This window comes from Apodemus sylvaticus, chromosome 6 (genome assembly GCF_947179515.1).
Source record: "Apodemus sylvaticus chromosome 6, mApoSyl1.1, whole genome shotgun sequence".
NCBI lineage: Eukaryota > Metazoa > Chordata > Mammalia > Rodentia > Muridae > Apodemus > Apodemus sylvaticus.
In genome coordinates this window covers 41,556,500-41,580,091 of record NC_067477.1, presented here as the reverse complement: position 1 = coordinate 41,580,091, position 23,592 = coordinate 41,556,500, and the positions used below count along the sequence as shown (strand labels likewise).

Here is a 23,592-nt window from a genome sequence, read left to right as displayed (position 1 = left end):
GGACCTGCCCCTTGGCTCTGGCTGGTGGAGCCCCACAGCCACCCATATGCACTTCTGCTTTCTTTAGCAAATGAATCCGTCCACTTCCCTTGGCCTCAAGTAGGTTTCTTTTCTTGGTGAAGGCTACCCTAGGCATTTTGAATTGAAACTTGAAACCGGACCTAAGGCCTGTGTGGAAGAAATGAGCCTGTTATCTTCCCCTTTCCTCACCTCCTGTGCTCCTGGCTCCTCATTTTATGGGAATGCTGTGTGGATACAATGAGCTGCTGTGTAAAGTAGCCCTTTGAGGGAGATGAGCAGATAGATACACAAGGACCATCTTTTGCTAGGGGTAGGAGGCTGCTTTTTTTTTTTTCCCCCTGGAGAATGACCTTTGGAACAGAGAAACAAGAACACATTCTGGTTTTGCAACATACCTGCCATGTGGTTTTTGATAGGTTGAAACCTCTCTGTGAGCCTTCCCAGTAAAATGATGTTAATGATACTCGACTTGGAAGATTGTTACCAGAATTAGAAGTTACAGAGATAAACTTCCTATCAAGTAAGTACCTGGCACATAGGAGGTGCCTAGAAATAGTGGCTATCATTACAGCTGTTACATGTCATAACCATAGCAACAATGATGTCACACACTTATTCTGAGCCCATTTCCCCCCTCTCCCAAAAGAGTTAAGCTTCACTGTGGCTGCCTGCAAGGTGTTAAGGACCACACACCCATGGCTGGATTCTCAGGAAAGAAAGGAATACCTTGCCTCTGGGCTCTTTCCTGAGGAACTAAACGACTTAACTGCTTTGCTCAAGAGTGTCCTAAGTCTAGGGCTGGGAGTGCCACACGTCAGAAATCCCCTTAGTCACTGACAAACAGCAATGGTTGGTTTTTCCACTTCTCTCTGGGGTAAGAGAAGATAGATATTGGTTGCCTAGATGGTGGAGGATTACAATTTGCTTTGGGGACCACGGGTGCAGCTTCAGTGGTAGTCAGCATGCCCTAGCATGCTTATGAGCCCTGGTTTCCATCCTTACCAAAGTGTCTTGGGGATCCAGAAAAATGTTCTAATTGACTGTGGTAATGGTATACAATACTGTAAATATATTTTAAGAAGATCTAATTGTTTATGTTAAGTGGACATTTAAGTTGTGAATTGCTGATGAGTTGCCTAACAAAATAAAGCTGCTACATTAAAATATATTGTAAGATTTTAAAAATGTATACTTATATATTTGTTTATTTAGTGTGTGTGTGTGTGTGTGTGTGTATGTGTGTGTGTGTATCTACCATCACACACAGGTGGAAATCAGAGAAAAATTTGCGGAAGTGTTTTCTTCTTCCTACATATGTATCCAGAAGACCAAACTCAGGTCATCAGGCTTGGCAGTCAGTACCTTTCCTGGATGATCTGTAAAACTAGCAGGATAGGGTAGCATATTAGTCGTATCTCTCAGGAGGTAGTTATGAAGATTTTCAGTTCAAGGTTAGCCTGGACTACCTGGACTCTGCTTCAAAGCAAAACCAAAGCCAATGCCAGCAGACCAAGGAAATGGCTCAGTGGTGAACTGCTTGCTAGCATGCTTAGAGACCTGGGTGTGGAGTCAGGCAGTAGTAGAGCAGAACTCTGGGGTGTGAGTAGAGATGGACAGAGGCAAGCAGATGTGTGTGGCTTCAAGGCTTCCCTGGTCTATAGAATGAGTTCCAGGACAGCCAGGGCTACGCAGAGAAACCCTATCTCAGGGGGAGAAAAGAAGTGAAGAAACTGAAATGCCTAGGTTTGATTTCCTAGCAGTATATATATATATATATATATATATATATATATATATATATATATATATATATATATATGGGCCCCTTTTAAAATCAATGTTCCTCATGCATTTAAGACTCTTGTAAATCCAATTTTTATTCTTTCACAATATTTGTGAATATATGATATACTTTAATCATATTTCCCAGCCCCATCATCCTCTCATCCCCAGCCACCAAACCCTTTCTTCTTGTCAGCAAGTCTCTCTTCTACTTTGATGACTATTCTGGTGGTGGAGGTCCTATTACATCTAACTAGGGCTGCTTGCCTGAGACTGGACTGGGGCACAGATCATTCTTAACCTCCATCTTGGGATATCTCATCATCCACAAAAACCCCAAACTAAACCAAACCACCACAAACACTTATTCTAAGCTAGGGAGTACCATTTGGCAGGAGAGCAGAGCAAAGCAGGATATAAGATCTTTGGCCCAGGGCTGAAGAGATGGCTCAGCAGTTAAGAGCACTGAATGCTCTTCCAGAGGTCATGAGTTCAAATCCCAGCAACCACATGGTGGCTCACAAATGTCTGTAATGGGATCTGATGTCCTCTTCTGGTGTGTCTGAAGATAGTTAAGGTATGTTCCTATACATAAAATAAATAAATAATTCTTAAAAAAAAAAAAAGATCTTTGGCCCAGATCTATGGGGAGTATAGGGGTAGGAGGGAGGGCAGAGAGGGGGGCTAGACCTGATCCCCATCCTGGCAATATAAAAGCAAAGGGAAGTAATTGTGGAAGTGAAACAGAGCACCCCAGAGGGACAGGAGAAGCGCAGCCAAGTGAGGAAGGGTGACGGCAAGGCCATTCCAGGTAGGGGAGCAGATGGCGCGGTCTCAGAGGTGTGGCAGGTGGTAGCTTGGTCAGGGATCTGCCAGCAGGGCGGGGAGGCGCAGGTGTCAGCTGTTCAGAGGTGATGTGATTGGATTCCTGCCGGACAGCAGAGAGCCCTGCAGTCTGTGCTGGAGGACTTTGCTCTCGGTTGGTGGACTCTGGTAGGTAGCGAGTGATGATACAGGGTCACATTGTGAGATGTGGCAAGTGTTCCATGGAGTTCCCTGTCACATGTGGCGAGAGACTCGGAAGACATAACCTGTCCGTACATGTGGCGAGAGACTCGGAAGACATAACCTGTTCGTACATCCGAATGCCCACTTTCTTCCTTTGTCTCTTTCTTTTTATATCCATCCTTCTGTTTGGTGTGGCCCAGGCAATTCTTTACTCTTTCCCTGTTTCTTTTCTTTTGTCTCTTGGGTCTTCCTGCTAGGACCACAAGTTTTAGTAAGATATGCTACCCTATGGCCCTGCGGTATTTGTATTTTTCATCTTTTCTTTTCTTTCTTCCTTCCTTCCTTCCTTCCTTCCTTCCTTCCTTCCTTCCTTCCTTCCTTCCTTTCTTTCTTTCTTTCTTTCTTTCTTTCTTTCTTTCTTTCTTTCTTTCTTTCTTTCTTTCTTTCTTTCTTTCTTTCTTTCTTTCTTTCTTTCTTTCTGAGACAGGGTTTCTCTGTCCTGGAACTCACTCCATAGACCAGGCTGGCTTTGAACTCAGAAATCTGCCTGCCTCTGCCTCCCGAGTGCTGGGATTAAAGGCGTGCACCACCACTGCCTGGCTCATCATTTCTTTCCTTTTTCTGAGACAGGATCTTGCTTTATAGCTGAGGCTAGCCTTGTATCTGGAATCCTCCTGCCTCAGTCTCTTTCCATATTGCTAGAATTATTGATGTTTTTCAACTCCCTTAATGGTCTGGGCAGGTGCAGCTCCCTCAGACTGGGTAAGTGGGCAGGATGACAGTTCTCTATTTTTCCCAGAGAAAGAAAGGAAAAAAGGTGGAAATACATCAGGGGTTTCTCCTAGGCCCAAGGGGAGAGTTTTCCAGAGTGGTCCTCTACCTGTGAGTTGGGACCCTGAAAGGGGTTGAACATGACCCTTTCACAAGGGGGGCGCCTAAGACCATCGAAAAATACAGATCTTTACATTATGGTTCATAATAGTACCAAAATTACAGTTATGGAGTAGCAATGAAAATATAGTTTTGTGGTTGGGAGTTGCCATAGCATGAGGAACTGTATTAAGGGGGTGACAGCATTAAGGTTGCGAATCACTGCTCTAGAGGATGGGTGTGTTGTTGTGGCAGTAATTCACTGAACCTTTATTGGAAGCTTTCTAGGTGAAAGGCCCTGAGGTGTAACTTTGTTCAAAGGGCATCTGGCAAAAGAAGGAGGAGGAGGAGGAGGAGAAGAAGAAGAAAAAGAAGAAGGAGGAGGAGGAGGAGGAGGAGGAGGAGGAGGAGGAGGAAGAAGAAGAAGAAGAAGAAGAAGAAGAAGAAGAAGAAGAAAGAAGAAGAAGAAGAAGAAGAAGAAGAAGAAGAAGAAGACAGCTCCATCCCGAACCCCAGTGGATCCTAGGTAGGGCACTTGCCTAGAAAAAGGAAAAAGGGCTAACAGGCCTGCTTAATTTATGAGCCACTGATTTTCAAAAAGGAGTGCTTCAACATTTATTGAGCACCTCTATGACAGTCCAAGTACAAAGACCCTAGTCACAAAGACACATAATTTCCACTGTCATATAGCCACCCCTGTATAGTGAGATGTCACTGTTAAATGAATGCAGCCGGCCAGTCCTCAATTTGCTCACCTAAGATGTGCTTGAAAGCCATTCAAGGAGGTTCAGAAGCAGAGCAAAGCTGGGGGCCATGCCTGCAGCTCCGGGTTCCCCAGCCCTCGCTGGAATGTCAGTTTCCTCAATTTAAGATCTGCCAGGTGCTTTTGAGAGCGCAGAAAGAGCACTCAGGGACCTCCATTAAAAAGATTCCCGAAGCCCACCCCAGCTTTATAGAATCAAAATGGCCTGATCTACATTTCCACACCCACCTAACCCCCTCGGGGCACTTTTGAGGTAGTTAAGTTACACACCTTAACCTAGAGTACTGTTTAATAGGGAGATAATAACCTGCTTCAGAGATAGGTCAGGCAAGCGATTCAAGACCTAAATGGGCAACGTGTGTGGAAGAGGCTCTTAAACAACAGTATTCTTCTTTGCAAATGACAGTAATTAAAACATCCAAAGAATAACCAAACAATAACAGTAAAAGAACCGGAGGGCGCGCTAGGAAGTTGGCTAACAGGAGTAGGTATTACAGCCAGAGCTGTCCGAGCGACTGTCGCTTTAAGGTTCCCCCCACGCCCCAGGGGCGTGTCAGACAAGGTCAGAGGCGCGTGCGCGTGACTCCTCGGGGCGGTCGCCGCGGCGCGGCGCGACGCCTGCGCTTGTTGCGTGCGTGCCTGCCCCGCCCAGGCCTCGTCCCCTGCCCTTCCCCCTCCGCGGGGGCCTCCCCCGCCCGCGCCGTGCAGCTGGGCCAGTGACGCTGGCGCAGCCGCCGCCGCGTTCCATCCCTCAGGAGCCGGCCACAGCTCGCGTCCTCCTCCTCCTCCTCCCTCTGCGCCCGGCAGCGCGAGCCAGACCAGGGCACGCGAGGCGTCGCGGGGACCCGACAGGGAGTGCAGGCGGGCGCGCGCAGCGGCGGAGCAGGTTCGGTGACGCGGGAGCTGCTAGCGCCCCCTTCCCGGAGGTCTCGGCGCCGCTCCCGGGTGAGTTGTCACCGCCGCCCGGGTTGGAGGGCCGGCTTTGTGTCAGCGGCGCGCGGGGCCGGTTGTCAGGGCACTGGCGGGCACGCACTTCCTCAGGGTCGCGGGCCTCTGCGCGGCCGCCTGCTACGGCTCTGGCCGGTGTCAGCACTGCGAGCCGCGCCGAGGTAGCCGGGTCAGGCCACTCGGAAGGCGGCGGCGTGGCTGTGCTGGTGCCCGAGACCGGAGGATCAGATCGGGCTCGGCGGAGCGCGCTGCAAGGCGGAGGCCCTCCCGCCCAGCGAAGCCGCGGGGCCGCACGGCGGGACGGGCTTGGCCGAGGTGGGTTTCCTGGGGAAATGTTGCAGCCGCGCTCGCCGGTGTGCGTGAGCGTTCTGGAGCCCCAGCGCCTGGTCGCCTCTTCAGTGGCAAAAACTTTTCTTATTATGTGGGCTGAAACTCGCCGAAGCCATTTCCTGTTTTGTTTTGGTTTTCGTGTAACTACTTATAGACTTTCTTACTTGTGGGACTGATGATCCCTCACGGGACAGCCACCGTGGTGGAAAAACTTACCTGTAACGGACTTGGGAAGGCAGCAAGGCCCAGGATCCTAAAGAGGCATCAGATTCACTGGGAACTTCACATTAGTTCAGCAGGGGCCTAACGTTGTTGCCACACACTTCTATGGTGACAAGGCAGTATGCTACCCTTTGTTGCTCTTGCTGATTGGGGTTTGAAGGGCTCTGTACAGAGAGGTGCGGGGGACATTGTCCTTTTCAGTTAAGCCATGGGTATTTACTCCTTTCTACATCTGCAGTGTCTTTCCACTTTTCACAGTGATCAATTCAGTTTTTGGTGTTAGAATCCCTTTGGTTAAAAAAATCTCTCTCTCTCTCTCTCTCTCCTCTCTCTCTCTCACACACACACACACACACACACACACTTTTTTTGTGCTCTGGGAATTCTACACCCAGGCTGTCACCATCTAGTGGAGACTAGTAGAGACATGCCCTTGGCATTGACTACTTAGTTTTCTGAGCTTTGCAATTTTCATTAGATGCACATTCAAGTAGAAATGAGAACTGTCTTGAGTTGGAGGGTGATTCCTGTACTTCAGTCCGGGAATAATCTCATAAGGCAGTGATACTGTGGAAAACTTCTTGAGGGTTTATTGTGTTCTGAGATAAATTTATTTAGCGTGTGTGAGTTTGAGTGTGTGAGCTTGTGCATATATATATATATATACATATATATATATATGTATATATATAATATATATATATATACACACATACACACACACACACACATCATGGTGCTGGTGTGGAGGCCAAAGAACAAATTGCAGGAACCAATTTTCTACCTCCCAGCGGCTGAACTCTGGTGATCATCAGGTCTGGTGACAAGTGCTTCTACACTCTGAGCTCTCTCACTGGCCCAAGTTTCACTTTTGATCTCATTTAATAATTTTGAGGTAGGGTTGATATTACCTTATTTTTCATTTGAGACAAATGCTTCACAAGTTAAATAATGTAAGGCCACAAATGTAAGTTCTGGAGTGTCTAGATCCTTCTCAAAGCACCACTATTTGAGGCTGTTTCTCTAATTATAAGCACCCCTAATTCTCTCTGGGAAGCCCAGTAATGGTAGGGTTGCACAACACTAGTTCACTCCCCCCCACCCCCCCCCCCCCCCCCCCCCCCCCACCCCCCCCCCGAGACAGGGTTTCTCTGTATAGCCCTGGCTATCCTGGAACTCACTTTGTAGACCAGGCTGGCCTCAAACTCAGAAATCCGCCTGCCTCTGCCTCCCAGAGTGCTGGGATTACAGCACTTTTTTTTTTTTTTAATTACATGTCATATACAGTTTATGCCAGTTGTTGCCCAGTTTTATAGATACTGGGATGATTAAAACTGAAACCAGACAGGTCTTCATGGTACTCAATGTTTAAGTTAGTTTATTTTGGTTTATGGTAGTAGTTTTCATTACTGTTTGCTGCTTAAGGAACTTGTACCCATTAAGTTTAAAAGAAAGAACAGTTATCAGTTTGAGACTGAGCCTGTAGATGGGATTCCTGTCTGCAGAGGGACTCTAGATATTGTAGTAGGAATGGTAGATGAAAAAAAAATCCTCATCTACTGCTATAGAAAAGGCTCAGGGTATGCAGTCCTGAGCACAAACCCACAGGATGTCCGTTTGACTCGTTGAGTCCAGCTTCTCCAGAGCCAGCATTCAAGCTCATTGCAAAGAAATAGCCAGGTAGAAAGGTGCTGCAGCCTGGCGGGTGGCAAGACCTCAGCACTCTGTGGTTTCCTGGCTGCTCTCCATGGTGTGGTGAGTGAACTGGAACGCTTATGTAATGATGCATCTTCTGACAGGGGATTTCCTCCTCTGCTGTCTCTGGGGCCTCAGTTCCTGCTTCACTGCTTCCTCCACACACACATACAACATGTGCCCTCCAAGCTACTAATTCATTTGGCTTTTAAAAGTAAGACTTTTTACAAGTTTATTATTACTAGTAAGCATTATTTTGCAGACATTATGTTTGTCCATTCCTCACATTAAAACTTCCTTTTGGTTGTGCATGTCTGTAATCAGCATTGGGGAGGCCTGAGGTAGGAGGGTCACGACTTCCAGCTAGCCTGGATACACACACAGTGAAACCCTGTGTCAAAATCAGATGACAAAAAAACAAAAGACACTGTTGACCATCAAAACATCCTTTATTCTCATTTCATACTTTTCCTTGTGCTTTTTTTCTGTATTTTTAGCTCTCTTGACAACTGCTATCCTCAGTAGGTATCCTCAGTAGGCTTAAAGAATAAATATCTTAAAAATTCGGTTAGGGAGCTGTAGAGATGGCTTAGTGAGTGCTTGCTGCTCTTGCCGAGGACTGTATTTGATTTCTAGCACCCAACCAGCTCACAGCCACTCTTGACTTCACAGCTTTAGGGTACTTAATGCCCTTTCCTGGACTGAATGCACACAGACACCTATGCATAATCAATAAAATCTTAAAATTTTTGTTGAGACTGGGCATGGTGGCTAATGCCGTTAATTCTGGTGCTGGGAGGTATCCTAGAGTTCTAGGATAGCCAGTACTAAAAAGTGAGACCTTGTTGAAAAGCAAAGAGAAAGGTTAAAAATTCAGTGAGGAGCATGATTTTCCTCATTTCAGTACCAAACAGGTGATTTGGGAGAATAAGTAGAATCACTTGCTGCCAGTGAAGGAAAGCCAGAGAAGATTGTGTTTTCCCTTGCTTTCCTCTTTACCAAGTGACGGTTCATGAGAGGAAGAGGCAGATTCTTATAGCCCACTTGGTTACCTGTCTGCCCACTTGGTCACCTGCTAAGGTATCTATCCACCTTCTAGTCCTACCTCCAAATAGAATTAATACATGAATTTGAGGATTTTCTGGACTTTTAGGACAAGTTCAAACCATGGAGTGAAGAGAAGAAGGATCTTAAATTCAAGGTTAGCTTGTACTGCTTAGTGAGACCTTGTTTCCAAACAACAAAAAGCCAGAACATCTGCATATGTAATATCAATGAGTCTTCACCAGTTAAATGGTTTTTAGAAAATTCATGCTTATAGGTTTATAAGCACATTGTAGGGTGCTTAAAAAGTTAAAGCAGTGAGAAATTGTGTGGGAGGTGTTAGCTTGCTGATGGGAAGGAAGAATACAGCTTAGGAGGGGGGCTAGAAGCTGTGTGATGAGTATTTGAAGCTGAAGCAGTCAGGCAAACTTTGAGGTGACAGACCTTGGGTATGAAAATCTATTTTCTACATGGTGGCTGAGATTCAAGTAAGTAGAAATTGTTTCTGTGGTTGATGTATGTTCATGAGTGTTACCCTGTAAAAATCTTTTATGTAAGAAAGGAGAGGTCCAGCAGGCACCTGCCAGTTATCTCCTCATTTCTGTGTTTGCCTGTCCCCTTTAATCTTGGGGGTGGGAGCTGGGAACCAGCAAGGCTCCTTCCTTTGCTCTTTTGTCCTCTGGTTCTCAGCTGGGTGCAGAGGTCTCCAGAATCTGATAGATCTCAAGTGGTGTTGAGCTGAGTTGCTGTTGTTCTGAAAGGCTAACTGCTACTCCCAAGGTCAAGGGTCAGTTGAGTCTGTGAAGATACTGGGTTTAAGAGTAGCAGGATACAGCAGTTGTAGTGAAAACTGAGTTGGGTTTCAGACTCTTCTGTTATCTGTGATGTGTCTCCCTCCTGGAAATATCTGAAAGCTGTATGCCAAAAATTCAGGAAGTACTTCCAAAACAGGATATTTGTGAAGCATTCTCAAGCAGAAACAGATATACGTGCCTCTTAATGTGGCCAGTGTTGAGAGGGCTCTAAAATTGCCTGGTAGCTGTGTGCCCTGATACACCCCCTCCAGAGTAGCAGTTGGTCCAAGTGTTTTGTTTTCATTTTTTGTGACTTGGGAAAATAGCCTGGGGTTCTTCATGACAGCAGCAGATTCAGTACTTATGCAGAAAGACAGTTCTTTATTACTTGACTCTTTTTTTTTGGTTTTGTTTTGTTTTTTTCTTTTTTCTTTTTTCTTTTTTCTTTTTTCTTTTTTTTTTTTTGAGACAGTTTCTCTGTGTAGCCCTGGCTGTCCTGGAACTCACTCTGTAGACCAGGCTGGCCTCGAACTCAGAAATCCTCCTGCCTCTGCCTCCCGAGTGCTGGGAGTAAAGGCATGCGCCACCACTGCCCGGCATTACTTGACTCTTTTATGTTGAAAAGAAAATAATTCAGGATTCTTTTTTCCTCTAGCTGGAGATTGGAAGCAAAACCTCAAGAGAAGAGATTTGACTGGGGACTCTTCCAAACTCCCTTTTCTTACCAGCTTTTCTCCAGGAGGAACTTGGAGAATCTAATCTGCCCAAATCCAAATTACCACCAGCAGTGACGTGCCTGTGTACCCACAGAAGTTTAAGTTTAGAGTGGAGTTACCTTTATGTAGACTGTCTTTGCTGAAGTTCTCTTTGGCTGTGAATGAAAGTAGCTTCTGAGCATCACGTTAGTCCTGTTCTTCTCCTTTGGGTTGCTCTTCGTAGATCTCTGAGAACTAAGTGGGTGGAATTCTGAAAAAAGGGAACCAAGAAAGTGGGTTGCTTATTTTCATCTTAAATTGGAGTTGTCTCTGCAGACTGCTTGAGGAAAGATTGAGGGGGATTTGTTTCCCTTTAATTGCCATTAAAGTAGATTATAGACAGGTTAGAATGTACAGGTCAAAATAAATTAATTATTGTGTAACCTAACATGTCTTTTCTGTGTATTCTGTTTCTTCCATTTTTCCTGGCAGACCCTAAACCTCTTGTTTTGATTTTTGGTTTTTCTCAGCATTATTCCATAACCATTTTCCCATGACTCATCGTTAGTAGTTCAAATGACTTCACATATATCGATCATTTCTAAGTTAACTCAAGGAGATTTTTTGGCATTTAACATTTTACTTTGTCATGTGCCTTTTTAAAGAAGTAGCTTTGTTGGCTTATAGCTTATATATCATAAAAATTCACCCATGTGGCTTCTTTTTACTTAGCATGCTTCTGAGGTTTGTGTTATAGCATGTATCTGTACTTTGTTCTGTTCAATATTGAGTAATATTTCTTTGTACAGATTTTTTGAGACAAGGTCCTAATATGTAGCTCAATCTGTCCTGGAAATCAATATATAGATGAGGTTGGCCTTGGATTCACAGAGTTCTGCCTCTGTTTTTTTGAGTGCTGGGATTAAAGGTGTATACCATCATACCCAGTCTATACCATTGTCTTTATGCATTACTTGATTGAAATTTGCATAAACAGTGCAGCTGTTTTTAGTATATTTGTGGGGTTGTATAAAATCATACCAATCTAATTTTAGACTACTCTCACCTACTGTCTTTGTATGTCTGCCTACTTATTTTGTGTGGGTTTTTTTTGTTTGTTTGTTTGTTTTTGTTTTTTGTTTTTTGGATTTGGTTTTTTCAAGACAGGGTTTCTCTGTGTAGCCCTAGCTATCCTGTAACTCACTCTGTAGACCAGGCTGGCCTCAAACTCAGAAATCCACCTGTCTCTGCCTCCCAGAGTGCTGGGATTACAGGCGTGCACCACCACCGCCCGGCTTATTTTGTGTTATTGTAATTGTGGTATGTATATGTAGTCTTTAGTAACTGGCTTCTTTAACTTTCAGTTACTTTTTTTTCTTTTTAATGTGTGTGGTGGGTGTTTTGCCTGCATGCCATGTTCATGCAGTACCCTCGGATTCCAGAAGATGGCGTTAGATCTCCTGGGCTGGAGTTACTATCAATTGTGGGCCACCTTGTGGGTGATGGGAATAGAACCTGAGTCCTCTGGAAGAACAACTGATGTTCTTAACTGCTGAGCCAGCCCCACTTACTATTGTTAAGATTTATTGGTGTTGGAGCATTTGTCTGTGCTTCAGTCCCAGTTTATTGCCAAGTATACCTTACTTGTCAGCTGATGGACATTTGCATTGCTTCCATTTTGGGTTTTGAATAATGTTGCCAAGAACATTGTTTATATATATATATATATATATAAAAGAGAGAGAGAGAGAGAGAGAGAGAGAGAGAGAGAGAGAGAGAGAGAGAGAGAGAGAGAGAGAGATAGTCATGTATTCTAGGCTGGCTTTGAGGTCCTCCTGCTTCAGCCTCCCAAGTAGGCACACCATAGTCAGCTAAAAACATTCTTGTGTAAGTTTTTGTGTGGACTCGTGTTTTCATTTCTTGGGGCTTTTTATATTAAATGTGATCTGTAGTTCTCAGAAGTTTTTCCTTTCCTTGTAAAAATTGTCTTTCAGTTCTGTGTACTTGCTGGGGAGTAAAACCTCAAGATAGGGGGAAGATCTACAGTGGCTGTGAGCGAATGTGCAGATCTGAGGAACGGTGCTCCTTAGAGCGGCTTTCACCATCCTTGGACAGGTGGACTGGCTACATACAGCTGAGTTTGAAAAAACAAGATCAGGCTAGACACCAGAAGGAGCAGATGGTGCTGCTGAGAGTGTCATTTCCTGAATGGGATTTAATCTGAGCATTTACATCAAACCAGCCATCTTACTGGAATAATGTAATGTTCTCTCTCCTTTCACCCTTGTCCTAATTGGAACTGGCTTTTATGATCAACAGCAGGCTTTGACCTCTTGTTTCTAGATCATTATTAAAAGCTCTTGAAACTGCACACTTACAGGTCACCTTGTTGTTTTATCAGTGTCAAGACAGTTTCTTTCTAAAGAAACAGAGGGAAGGGCACATGGCCTCCAAGGCAGACAAAAATGGGGTACTTTAGTTAGCCTTCTCTGGGTTCCTGTATCTGGAACCAAGGCAAAGATGAGTCCTGGAAAGTTCTTTAGATGTGTGTGTATAAATATTTATGAGTGCAGCTATAACTTATCTGGTAGAGTTCATTGTCTAAAATTTGGGGATTTGAAGTAGGCCCTATTGTTAATACAAATTCTATTCCCAAATTCTAGAGTTTCAAGAGGCCCAATGAGGCCGGGCAGTGATGGTGCACACCTGTAATCCCAGCACTCTGGAAGGTAGAGAGGTAGGTGGATTTCTGAGTTCGAGGCCAGCCTGGTCTATAGAGTGAGTTCCAGGACAGCCAGGGCTATACAGAGAAACCCTGTCTTGAAAAAACCAAATCAAAAAAAGAAAAGAAGAGAAAAGAAAAAAAAAGAGGCCCAATGAGGAGTCAAATTATTTTTAATTTTATTCTTTTGAGATAAATTCTATTTATTTCTGGCTGTTTGGAACTCACTGTGTAAATTAGGCTGGCCTAGAATTCTCAGAGATTCACTTGTCCTTTTTTTTTTTTTTTTTTTAAAAGATTTATTTATTTTGTGTATATGTGTGCTCAGTTTTCATGCTCATCGGCAGTGGGAATCAGATTATAGATGGTTGTGAGCCACCATATCGTTGCTGGGAATTGAGGTCAGGACCTCTGGAAGAGTAGCCAAAGCACTTAAACTGCTAAGCAATCTCTTTAGCCCCCACCTATCTTTCTTTTTCCCCTCCTTCCCTCCTTCCCTCCCTCCCTCCCTCCCTCCCTCCCTCCCTCCCTCCCTCCCTTCCTCCCTCCCTCCCTCCCTTCTTGTTTGGTTTGTTGTTGTTGTACAGGGTTTCTCTATGTAACAGCTTTGACTGTCCTGGATCTGGCTTTGTAGACCAGGCTAGCCTTGAACTCACAAGAATGTCCTTGCCTGTGCCTCCCGAGTACTGGGAGTAAAGATGGGTACCACCATGCCTGGACTCCCACCTGCCTTTTTAATCCACCTGCACTGTTGGGATTAAAGGTGTGTGTCACCACATGGCATACAATTTATGTTTGTAGCTAGGCTTCTGTATTCCATTTGATTTCTTGTACAACAAACAAGTATATGAAGAGAAACTGTAGGTTCATTAAAGTTGGAAGACTTGGACTTTGAATTCTGAGATCCTCTTTACCTCTTACAGAAAAGAAAAATGAGAACTGGAAGCGTAAGGATCGATCAGTAGTGAAGCCAAGTTCTTACCTCAGTAAGATCACCTTGTCTCTTTGTTCATGTCCTCCCCTGGTCCTGTGTTTAGAAAGTATAATGGGTCCTCAGCCAGGTTTGATTCATATTATTTTGTTTTATCTTGAATAAACTCATGTTCTTCCATGGTATGTTGTTGTTTTTGAGACAGAATATGCTTATGGTATTAAACATAAAACCCAGGGCTTCATGAATGCTGACAAACATTCTATCATCTGAACTACCCTAGCATCTGTAGTAGTGTTTTTGAGTCTGTTAGTGAGCAACAAAGGGGAATGTGTCTTTACAATGTTTGAAGGAATACTTTTAAAAAGAGACTATTCTTATTTGTGTGAGGGATACTTTTTAAAAGACAGTTTTTATGTGTGTGTGTGTGTGTGTGTGTGTGTTTGAGAGAGAGAGAGAGAGAGAGAGAGAGAGAGAGAGAGAGAGAGAGAGAGAGAGAACATGTGCGTACTTACTTGAGTGCAGGCACCCATAGAGGAAAGGAAGTTGGAATCTCTGGCCCTGGTGGTTGTGGTTGGTGGGGATCATTCTCTGGTGCTCTGCAAGAGCAGTACACACTATTTGAGCCATCTCTCAAGCCCTAGGGAATACTTTTCTTAAAATGGGTACAGTTGCAAGACAGTTAAGCTTCTTAACTTTTTTTTTTCTCTGTGCTATGCTTTTTTTTTGTGATTCAAAAATGCTACTTGACTCCAGGCCACTGGATTGTGTTCTCTGTTGTATTTATTTTCCTTAGGTCATCCAGGTGAGGCATCCTAGATATGGTAGAATTACTTGAGGATTGGGAGAGAGTAGTCATCTGAATGAATCCTACTCCTTCACCTCTTTATTACTTATTCTGCCTCCCCACCCTAATACCTTTCTCCTGTTATCTGACAACCCCTTCATAACTGTGGGTTTGACTTCTTTGGATATATATATATATATATATATATATATATATATATATATATATACACACACATATATATATATATATATACATATAGTCAGTCAGTCATCCACTTAAAGGCAATGTGAACACACATCTGAAACAACTGTATATCTTGAGTCAGTTAGGAAAGAAACTGCTCATAATATTTTCATTTTTCCCTATCCCTGAAAGCTAGTGAACAGTGTTTTGTATTTGGTTGGTACTGTTGTTTTGGTTGGTGTTCTGACTACATTTTTAGACCATTAGTGAATGGTATGCTGACTGTTTATTTCTCATCCACAGGTAGGCCATCTGCTGTAGGAAGGCATCTTCCTCCTTGTTTACTCCTATGGGGATTTTGCTTGTTACACAGCAGTATATCAAGAAAAACAGGCTCTGGGTTTCATAAGAATTCATTGACTCATCTTTTTTCCTGTTTTATGTGTACCCTCAAGTTATAATAATTTGTGAGCTGATAATCAGTTTAGGTTTTGGACTGGTAAGAGGCAGGTAGTTACTGTAGAAACCAACAAGTAAATCTAGATATTTGGCATGTAGTGAATACATGGCTGGATGCATTATATACATTTTATTTGTTTGTTTGCTTTGAGACAGAGTCTCACAGTGAGCTACAATGTAGCCCTGGCTATTCTGTAATTCACAATGTAGAACAAGCTTGCCTTAAACTCACAGAGACCCTCCTGCCTCAGCCTCCAAAGCTTTGGGGTTAAAGTTATGCTCCTCTATGCCTGACTTGTTTCTGGGTTTATTGTTGTTGTTGTTTTTGTTTTTTGTTTTGTTTTTGTTTTATCTTGTCTTGTTTTGTTTTGTTTTTGTTTTGAGATAGGGTTTCTCTGTGTAACCTTGCCTGTCCCAGAACTTCCTCTGTAGACCAGGGCTGGAATCAAAGGCAAATGCCACCATTGCCCAGCTTTTATTGCTTTTTTTCTTTGTTGTTGTTTTTGTTGTTGTTGTTTTGTTGTTTTGTTTTGATTTTGTTTGTGAGACAGGGTGGATCTATGTAGTCTTGGAGCTTGCTATGTAGACCAGGCTGGTCTCAAACTCACAGAGAGCCTTCTGCCTTTGCCCGCAGATTAAAGGCTCATGCCACCATGCCCAATCCAATATATATAGTTGTAGGAAAGCAAAATGGTCACAGTACTTGCTTGCATGGAATTGTCAGTCTAGGAAAATACCTAGGAGTTAACTTGGCCGACTCTGTTGTATATGGTAGACACAAAGCCTTAATGTTCTATAGGCCTGTTGGGTTTTGTAAAAGCCTTGGTAGGTATCAATTGTGCTCTAAAACTAATTTATACATTTGTTTTTGTAGCTTGGAGGAATAAATATATTCAGCATTGAGTGTGAATGAGTTGTAGATAAGGAAATAGTTAACACGGGATGACTTGTTTCCTTGTTCATTAGCAATGAATGATTTTGTTGGTGCTTCTCATTGTCCTATGGGTGCTTGTCTAAAAGTACATGTTTATTTTTAGGAATATAGGTGGAGAGTGGTAGCATGAATAGAAGTCAGAGCCATTGGTGGCAGCTTTAGGGAAGATAGATGGTGGTGCTAAGGTGACAAGGGATTTTTTTAAGTAATGTGTTTAAACTCATGTGTTAATTATGCAAGAATTTATTGAGTACCCTCTCCCAGATTCTTTGCAGCACACTTTAACACTTAACATGCATTATTTGAGTTGTTCTCTGGTGTTACAGTTAGTCTTTTCTTACACATTTCAAACCCCTTAAAAGTGTGTTTTAAATTTCCCCCTTTTACAATATGGGCTAGACACCTATATTAACAAATATAGCAGCAAAACAGGCAAAAATGTCTGCATTTTACAGGTTCTCACATAAGACATTTCATATAAAATATATGTGCCCTCCCTAATCTTGGGGGTTCTGTGGAGTCAGCTAACCTTACACTGACAATTTGGAGGGAGAAAAATGTATCTGCATTGGCCAGTGTAGACTTTTTTCTTGTTACTCTCTAAACAATACAGCCTGGCAATTAATTTGCACAGTGTTAAGTCTTATAAGTAATCTAGAGATGATTTAATGTATATAGGAAGGTATTTGTAAGTAACTACTATGCTGTTTTTAAATAAGGTACTTGAATATCCTAAGATTTTGATATCCATGGGTGTCTTGAAATCAGTAATCTTTGTGACTACCAAGGAACAGCTGTACTTAAATTTTAGTCATGATATACAAATGGGAAAAGCAAAACCTTTGATAATGAGTTGAATTTTTTTGGTTTGTTTGTTTATTTTTCGAGACAGGGTTTCTCTGTGTAACCCTGGATGTCCTGGAACTCACTCTGTAGACCAGGCTGACCTCGAACTCAGAAATCTTCCTGCCTCTGCCTCCCAAGTGCTAGGATTAAAGGCATACGCCACCACTGCCCAATGAGAGTTAAATTTTTAAATAATAGTTTATTTTATGTGTATGAGTATTTTGCCTACATGTATGTATATGTCACCTCTATGTGTTGGGCCCTCAGAGACATGAAGAGGGCATTGGATTCCACTGGAACTGGAGGGAAGTTAAAGATGGTTGTAAGCTTCCATGTGGTTCCTGGGAATTGAACCTAGGTTGTTCTCTGTAAGAGCAGCATGTGCTCATAACCCTTGACCATCTCTCTACTCCCACCTTCAGCAGCTACTGTACTTATAATTGAGATGCTGACTCAGCCTTAAATCCAACATTGGTAGCTCTTGCTGGCAAATGGAAACTTCCAGGGATTTTAGATCCATAACATTTACTTGCTGAGCAACAGCAGTGTAATAGCAGTTGCTATTATGCTGTTCCCCTGGCTCAGCACAGAAGTCCTAAACTCAGTATGTTTTTGTATACTGATGGGACAAAAATTCAAATGTGGGGACTGGGAGGTGGCCCAGCATGTTGAGCAGCTCAAAAGTGCTTGTAATCCCAGCTCTAGGCTGATCTAGTACTGGTACTCAGGCTTGTATACCTCCCCCCCAACACACACACACAGACACACACACACACACACACACACACACACACACACCACACAGATATACACTAAAAATGATGAAAATAAATTTGAAAATTGTGAATGTGTGTATAATTTGAAAAAGCAGCCCTAATATCCTCAGGAAGAATGTTTCCATATATACAAAGGTTTTATTCTTTGGAGGAGGAGGAAAGTCCCCAGAGACAGAAATATCTCAAAATTTATGTGGTTGACAGGTCAGAAAGGAGTAAAACAAAGCAGAAATTCTGAGCTCATTATGTTCTAAACACTGCTCTGAGATTTTGAGCAAGATTTTGAGCAAGCTCACCCCAAATAGGTATGTTGATAGCTTAGTTCTAACTGTCCCTTTGCAGTCATTGACTCTTCAGCCTGATGGTGTTTCCAAGCTTGAGGGCATTTGAAGACACTTCCTTCCTTTTGATGTTACAGGAGGAAACCAGCATGGTCTCTGATGCTAAACTATTATCCTATATTGTTTCCAAAGGCTGGAGATGAGACTGTGAGCTCCAAGAACATTATAGAAAGTCTTGCTTGAGCTGTGGCAGCCTAGAATAGAAAGAATGTGGAGTGCCAGCGTTCTTGAACCAGAGATGTACTTGGGCAGCCTGCCTGCTTTTTCCATTTAGTTAGGAAAGTGGAGGAGTAAAACTGGCCATAGGCCAGGTGCAGTTTCCCTATTTCTCTGTCCTTTGAGAATGGCAGTTGTTTTTAGAAGAGAGTACTTAGGAGGAGACTGCAGAGAAGGTAGTGAGCTTAGAGCAACCTTGCTTCAGTCTCAGCTCTTCTACTTCCCAACTGTATGACCTGGAACAAACTGAACTTTGATTTTCAGAGTTTTTAGCATTCGTTTAGATGAGGTCTCACATGTAGTCCAGACTAGTCTTAAACTCTTGGCAGTCTTCCTGCCTTAGGCATTCATCCCTATGCCCAGATGATCCTTCAGTTTTGTAGTTTGTGAAATGGAACCGATGTTAATGTGATCTCTAGAAAGGTACCTTATTAACAGATTAATGATTTCCTGGGGAGAGAACTCTAGGTCATAAAGATAAGAGAAACAATAATTTCGTCTTTTTCTTTTTTTGAGACAAGTCTCTCTATGTGTAACTTTGACACTCCTAGAATTTGCTGGCCTCAAACTCAACAAAGCTTGCCTTTACCTCCAGAGGGATGGGATTAAAAGCATGTACCACCATTCTTGGCTAAACTATAACTTCTTTTTTTTTTTTTAAGATTTATTTATTATATATAAGTACAATGTAGCTATCTTCAGACACACCAGAAGAGGATATCAGATCTCATTACAGATGATTGTGAGTCACCATGTGGTTGCTGGGATTTGAACTCAGGACCTCTGGAAGAGCAGTCAATGAGTGCTCTTAACCTCTGAGCCACCTCTCCAGCCCAAACTATAACTTCTTAAACTATTTTTCTGTGTTATTTGAATTTTATACTAGTGATATGTATAACTTGAATAACTTATTAGAGCCACATTTAATAAAATTGATATGAGAATCAAATGGACATATTTTAAGTAGAAGGCACAGCCCTGATAATGAAAAGATATTCAAATAGCAGTTTGGAAAAGATGTGATAAAAGTATCGGACCCTTGCTTTCTTAGTGTTAAGAGTTTTCTGAGTACATGACTGTAAGTCTTTGCTAAGCCTCAGCTTCTTCAACTGAAAATGGGTGTTAATAATTGCATGTACCATAGGCTGTGAGTTTTGAGGATTATATGAAGTGAAAAGTGTAAAGTGCCTAGAAATGTAAAGTTCCCATCTAGCACATGGGAAGTGTTCAGCTAATAATGTTGGTGTTGTCAGCTCTTATTCTCATGCCTATGGGTTAAAGGAGGTGGGAATTACACTTTAAGGTTGCTGAAGGTAAGGCACAGAATGAATAGGTGACTTTGCCTCCCTTCTTCACATTCTTTCTATTTTCTCCTCTTTTCTCTTTTTTTTTCTCCCCTTTTTCTTTTATGCTAGAACCTTGTTATGTAGCCACCACACCTAGCATCATGCTAAGGGGCTTGGGTTACCGCAGAAATAGCACTGATACCTATGTGGTGTCTGAAAACACCTGCTCTGTCAGTGTAGTCTGTAGCAAACTGGAGGTCTCGGAGGTGTCTGCTCATATACTGGCCAGGACTGTGGAAGTGCCATAGTTGAGCACCAATGGTCTGTCCATGTCTGAGGGGTTAACATGATTCAGGTTTGGCTAATTTTGGATCCTATCTTTTTCCCCACTTTCTGTGGCAGATGGGCCACAGAATTACAGAGGTTAGGGCTTGTTTCCCTCTCCCCATTTCCACATTTATTTTATTTGGTACATGGCAGGTTCTCTTTCATTGTCCTTATTTGTAGTCCAAGTTTCTGACCTGTCAAGTTCAGAACATTCCAGTCTATCCTTTGCTGAAGTTGTTCTTTTTTTTTGCTTACGTTCTTTTTTTCCTTTGTTCCAACAGGCCTGCACAGGACAGGTTGAGCTTCTCTAGTGGAAAACCTTTCTTTGGATCACATGATTATCTGCATATTGTTGGGGACTGTAAAATTTTAAGGGGCTACCTTTGAGGTACCCAATTTTTCATATTTGAGGCTATCCAGGTTCCTGTACCTCTTTAGACAAGTATCCTTTTTGTTTTGGATTTAGGAAGATCTTAAAAACCTCATGAAGGAGAACCTCTTAACTGGTAGCTAATTTCAAAATAAGAATTGTCTGTGGAGGTGCACCCTCTTACCTCTTTGTTGAAAGTCCCTTTAAAGCGTACGCTGCTTAGAATTTGTATTAATTTTTCTCTAGTATTTATCTGGGTTTTGAAGATAGTTTATTTTTAAGGGTGATGACTAAAAATTTTGGACAAAGTTCTTATAAAAGAACTAGGTTGTGGGTTTATTTCAAGGCTAACCATGAGTTTGCAGAAGCAGCATCAGGACACTAGGAAGAGAGAGCTGACACACTGGTTTTGGAGCTGCTGTCAAGGATGCCACCTTTTGGGAATCAAATTATAGGCAGTCCTTGATCTCTGAAAACTCATGCCTGGGTCTTACCAGAAATTAACTAGGTGGAAACCAGTAAGATGGTTTAGTGAGCAAAGGGGCTTGCCACCCTGGTGGAAGGAGGGAACTGATTCACATTGATTGTCCTCTGACATCCACATTCATGTCCCTTCTTACAAATAAATAAATAAGCCTTAAAACTTTTTTTTAAAGAAATGAACCAGATTGTTTTTCTAATAAAAATGACTGATAAAATTAATCCGTAAATATGGGAATGTGGGACTCTCTTGCTCTTGGAGCTTTGGTCACATGCGACAGATCTGTTCTTATCGTATAGAGACTTAATGACTCTTCATTTCTATCCCTTCTAATTACTCTCTTTTCTCAAGTAGGTCATTTATAGAAGGCAGGTGCAAAGTGACCTGAAGGTTGCTTTAGGACTGCAGAGATACCATTACAGAGGGAAGACACTCTTTTAGTGTGACTTTTGGATTTTCTTTTTCTTTTTCCTTTTCCTTTTTCTTTTTCTTTTCTTTTCTTTTCTTTTCTTTTCTTTTCTTTTCTTTTCCTTTCTTTCTTTCTTTCTTTCTTTCTTTCTTTCTTTCTTTCTTTCTTTCTTTCTTTCTTTCTTTCTTTTTTTGGGTTTTTGTTGTTGTTGTTGTTGCTTTTGGTTTTTTGAGACAGGGTTTCTCTGTGTAGCCCTGGCTGTCCTGGAGCTCACTCTGTAGACCAGGCTGGCCTCAAACTCAGAAATCCACCTGCCTCTGCCTCCCAAGTGTTGGGATTAAAGGCATGCGCCACCACTGCCTAGCTGACTTTTGGATTTTCAAAGGTATGATACCTTGAGTGATTATATCTAAGTAGTAAAGGAAGAAGGAAAGTCCTCTAGGGAGTAGGACAAGGCAGGGTATATTGGGTGACACTGTGCTGGTTGTTTTATCTAGGCAAGCTTGTTTTGCTTTATAGATCAGGATAGTAGCCTTATCTATATGGAATGCTGTAATTTACTGTGCTGAGCTAGAACCAGAGTTGCAGTGATTTCAGAGCTCGTGTTTATTTAATGGTAGACAGAGTCTATGGGATAGGAATATTGAAGTGTGAGATGAGCTGGAGAGGGAGACAAAACAATTATCTGGAAATAAAAGAAGTAGGACCATGTAAGGGTATTTGGAATTGGATTGTTTAGATGAAAAGAATAGGAAGGAAAGACCAACAAAAAACAGGCTAAAATAGTAGAAGAAAAGCTGGGGTATATTTCTTGGGGTGAATGTGTACTATTGGAGGACAGTTCTTTTTTGAGGGATGTTCTGTAGGGTTTGCTTGAGGCATAGAGGACCAGATTGGGAAGGTGCATTTGAGCCCCTACAGAAAAGCCCTTTGGTTCCTGGTATTTATAGACTGGCCTAAGCTCTGTAAAAGGCAACTCCCATTTCAATTAGCAAGGCAGCATTATATGCATCTGAAACATGTATGGATCCTCATTTGGCCTGGTGGAAGGGCCTGTACAATGTCCCATTACATTAGCCTGACTCCCTACTGCTTCAGAGGTCATTTGTGCTGCGGGCAATACTGACATTTCCCTTTGAGTGACCTCTGGCTGCTCTCTTTCCTTTCAGGAATGAGTTGGAGTCTGGCCTGGGAATAGTCACCCTCTTGTCTGTTCTCAAGTTAGGAATGCCCAAGAATGATGATTCCTGTTTGTTCTCCATCCTCTGGCTACAGGGCTGGGGTTGTTCTGTTCATAGCATGACAGCTGTGTAGTCAGTCTAATTTAACATGGATTTATTGAGTTTCTGCTAGTGGGAGTGGGAATGGAGGTAGGAGGATATTCACAGATGGTGGAGACTGGTCCCTGACCTAAGGAGGGAGATTGCTGTGTATTCAGTATCTACCCTTTGGCTAGTAGTTTTTCCTTATAGCAGGATCTGATTTAACATGGTTATTGTGAGGTTTGAATTAATAGCTGTAGTGGACTAAGACACCTTCAAAATGTTTAAAGTCCCAAATTTATCCAGAATTAAATTAATACTATAAGGTAGGGTGATATACAACGCTTAACATGTATAGAACAATGTTTTTGTTTTGAGTCCACATTTTGAAATGTAGCCCAAAGTGGTTTCAGACTTGCAGTATAATCAAGACTGGTTTTGAGGTCTGAATTCTGAGATTACAGGTATGTGCCATCATACTATAGAAAGCTTTCTTTGTGTCAAACATTGTTTTTATTGTTTTGTACAATAAAAGATATTAACTTATCTTCCTAGCAACTTTGAAACTGTTTGTAACCATTTGCTATCTATCTTACAGTGTAAAGAATTTTTTTGTTAGTATTGGTTATTGACCCCAGAGCCTTCTGTATGCTAGGCAAATGCTCTACCACTATGTTATATCACAGCTCTGTTTGTTTTTTTGTTTGTTTGTTTGTTTGTTTTGAGACAGAGAGTCATGTATATGAGGGTGACTGTAAACTTACTATATAATCAAGGATAACTTCAAACTTCTGATCCTCCTGCTTCTTCCCTGCCAAGTGCTAGGATTGTTTACACGATCATGCCCTGCTTATATAGTAGGAGTATTAAAATTAGAGCTTCGTATGTGCTGAAATGCTCTACCAACTGAGCTATATCCCTAATCCCCAGTCCTTTTTTGACATTTTATTTTGAGAATGAGTCTCACTAAGTAGCCTAGCTAGGTTGACCTTGATTCATTCTTACAACCCAGGCAGGGCTTTGAACTTCCTCAAGCTCCCAGGTAGGCCTGTGTCCCAAGCCTGGCTTAAAGGAGGCTTTAAAAATC

General features: G+C 42.4%; 1 protein-coding gene across 2 annotated transcripts in view; it reads left to right on the top strand.

The window, feature by feature from the left end:
* The first annotated feature begins 5,302 nt into the window (after window positions 1-5,302).
* Window positions 5,303-23,592, top strand: part of Susd6 (sushi domain containing 6) — a 94,008-nt gene continuing 75,718 nt past the window's right edge. Inside the window, exon 1 of one of the 2 annotated variants that reach the window (XM_052185548.1) lies at window positions 5,303-5,389. The gene's annotated coding sequence lies outside the window, so the exon portion shown is untranslated. Of the gene's footprint in view, window positions 5,390-5,622; window positions 5,708-23,592 lie in introns of those variants that run through there. The other variant, XM_052185549.1, reaches the window with a different exon arrangement.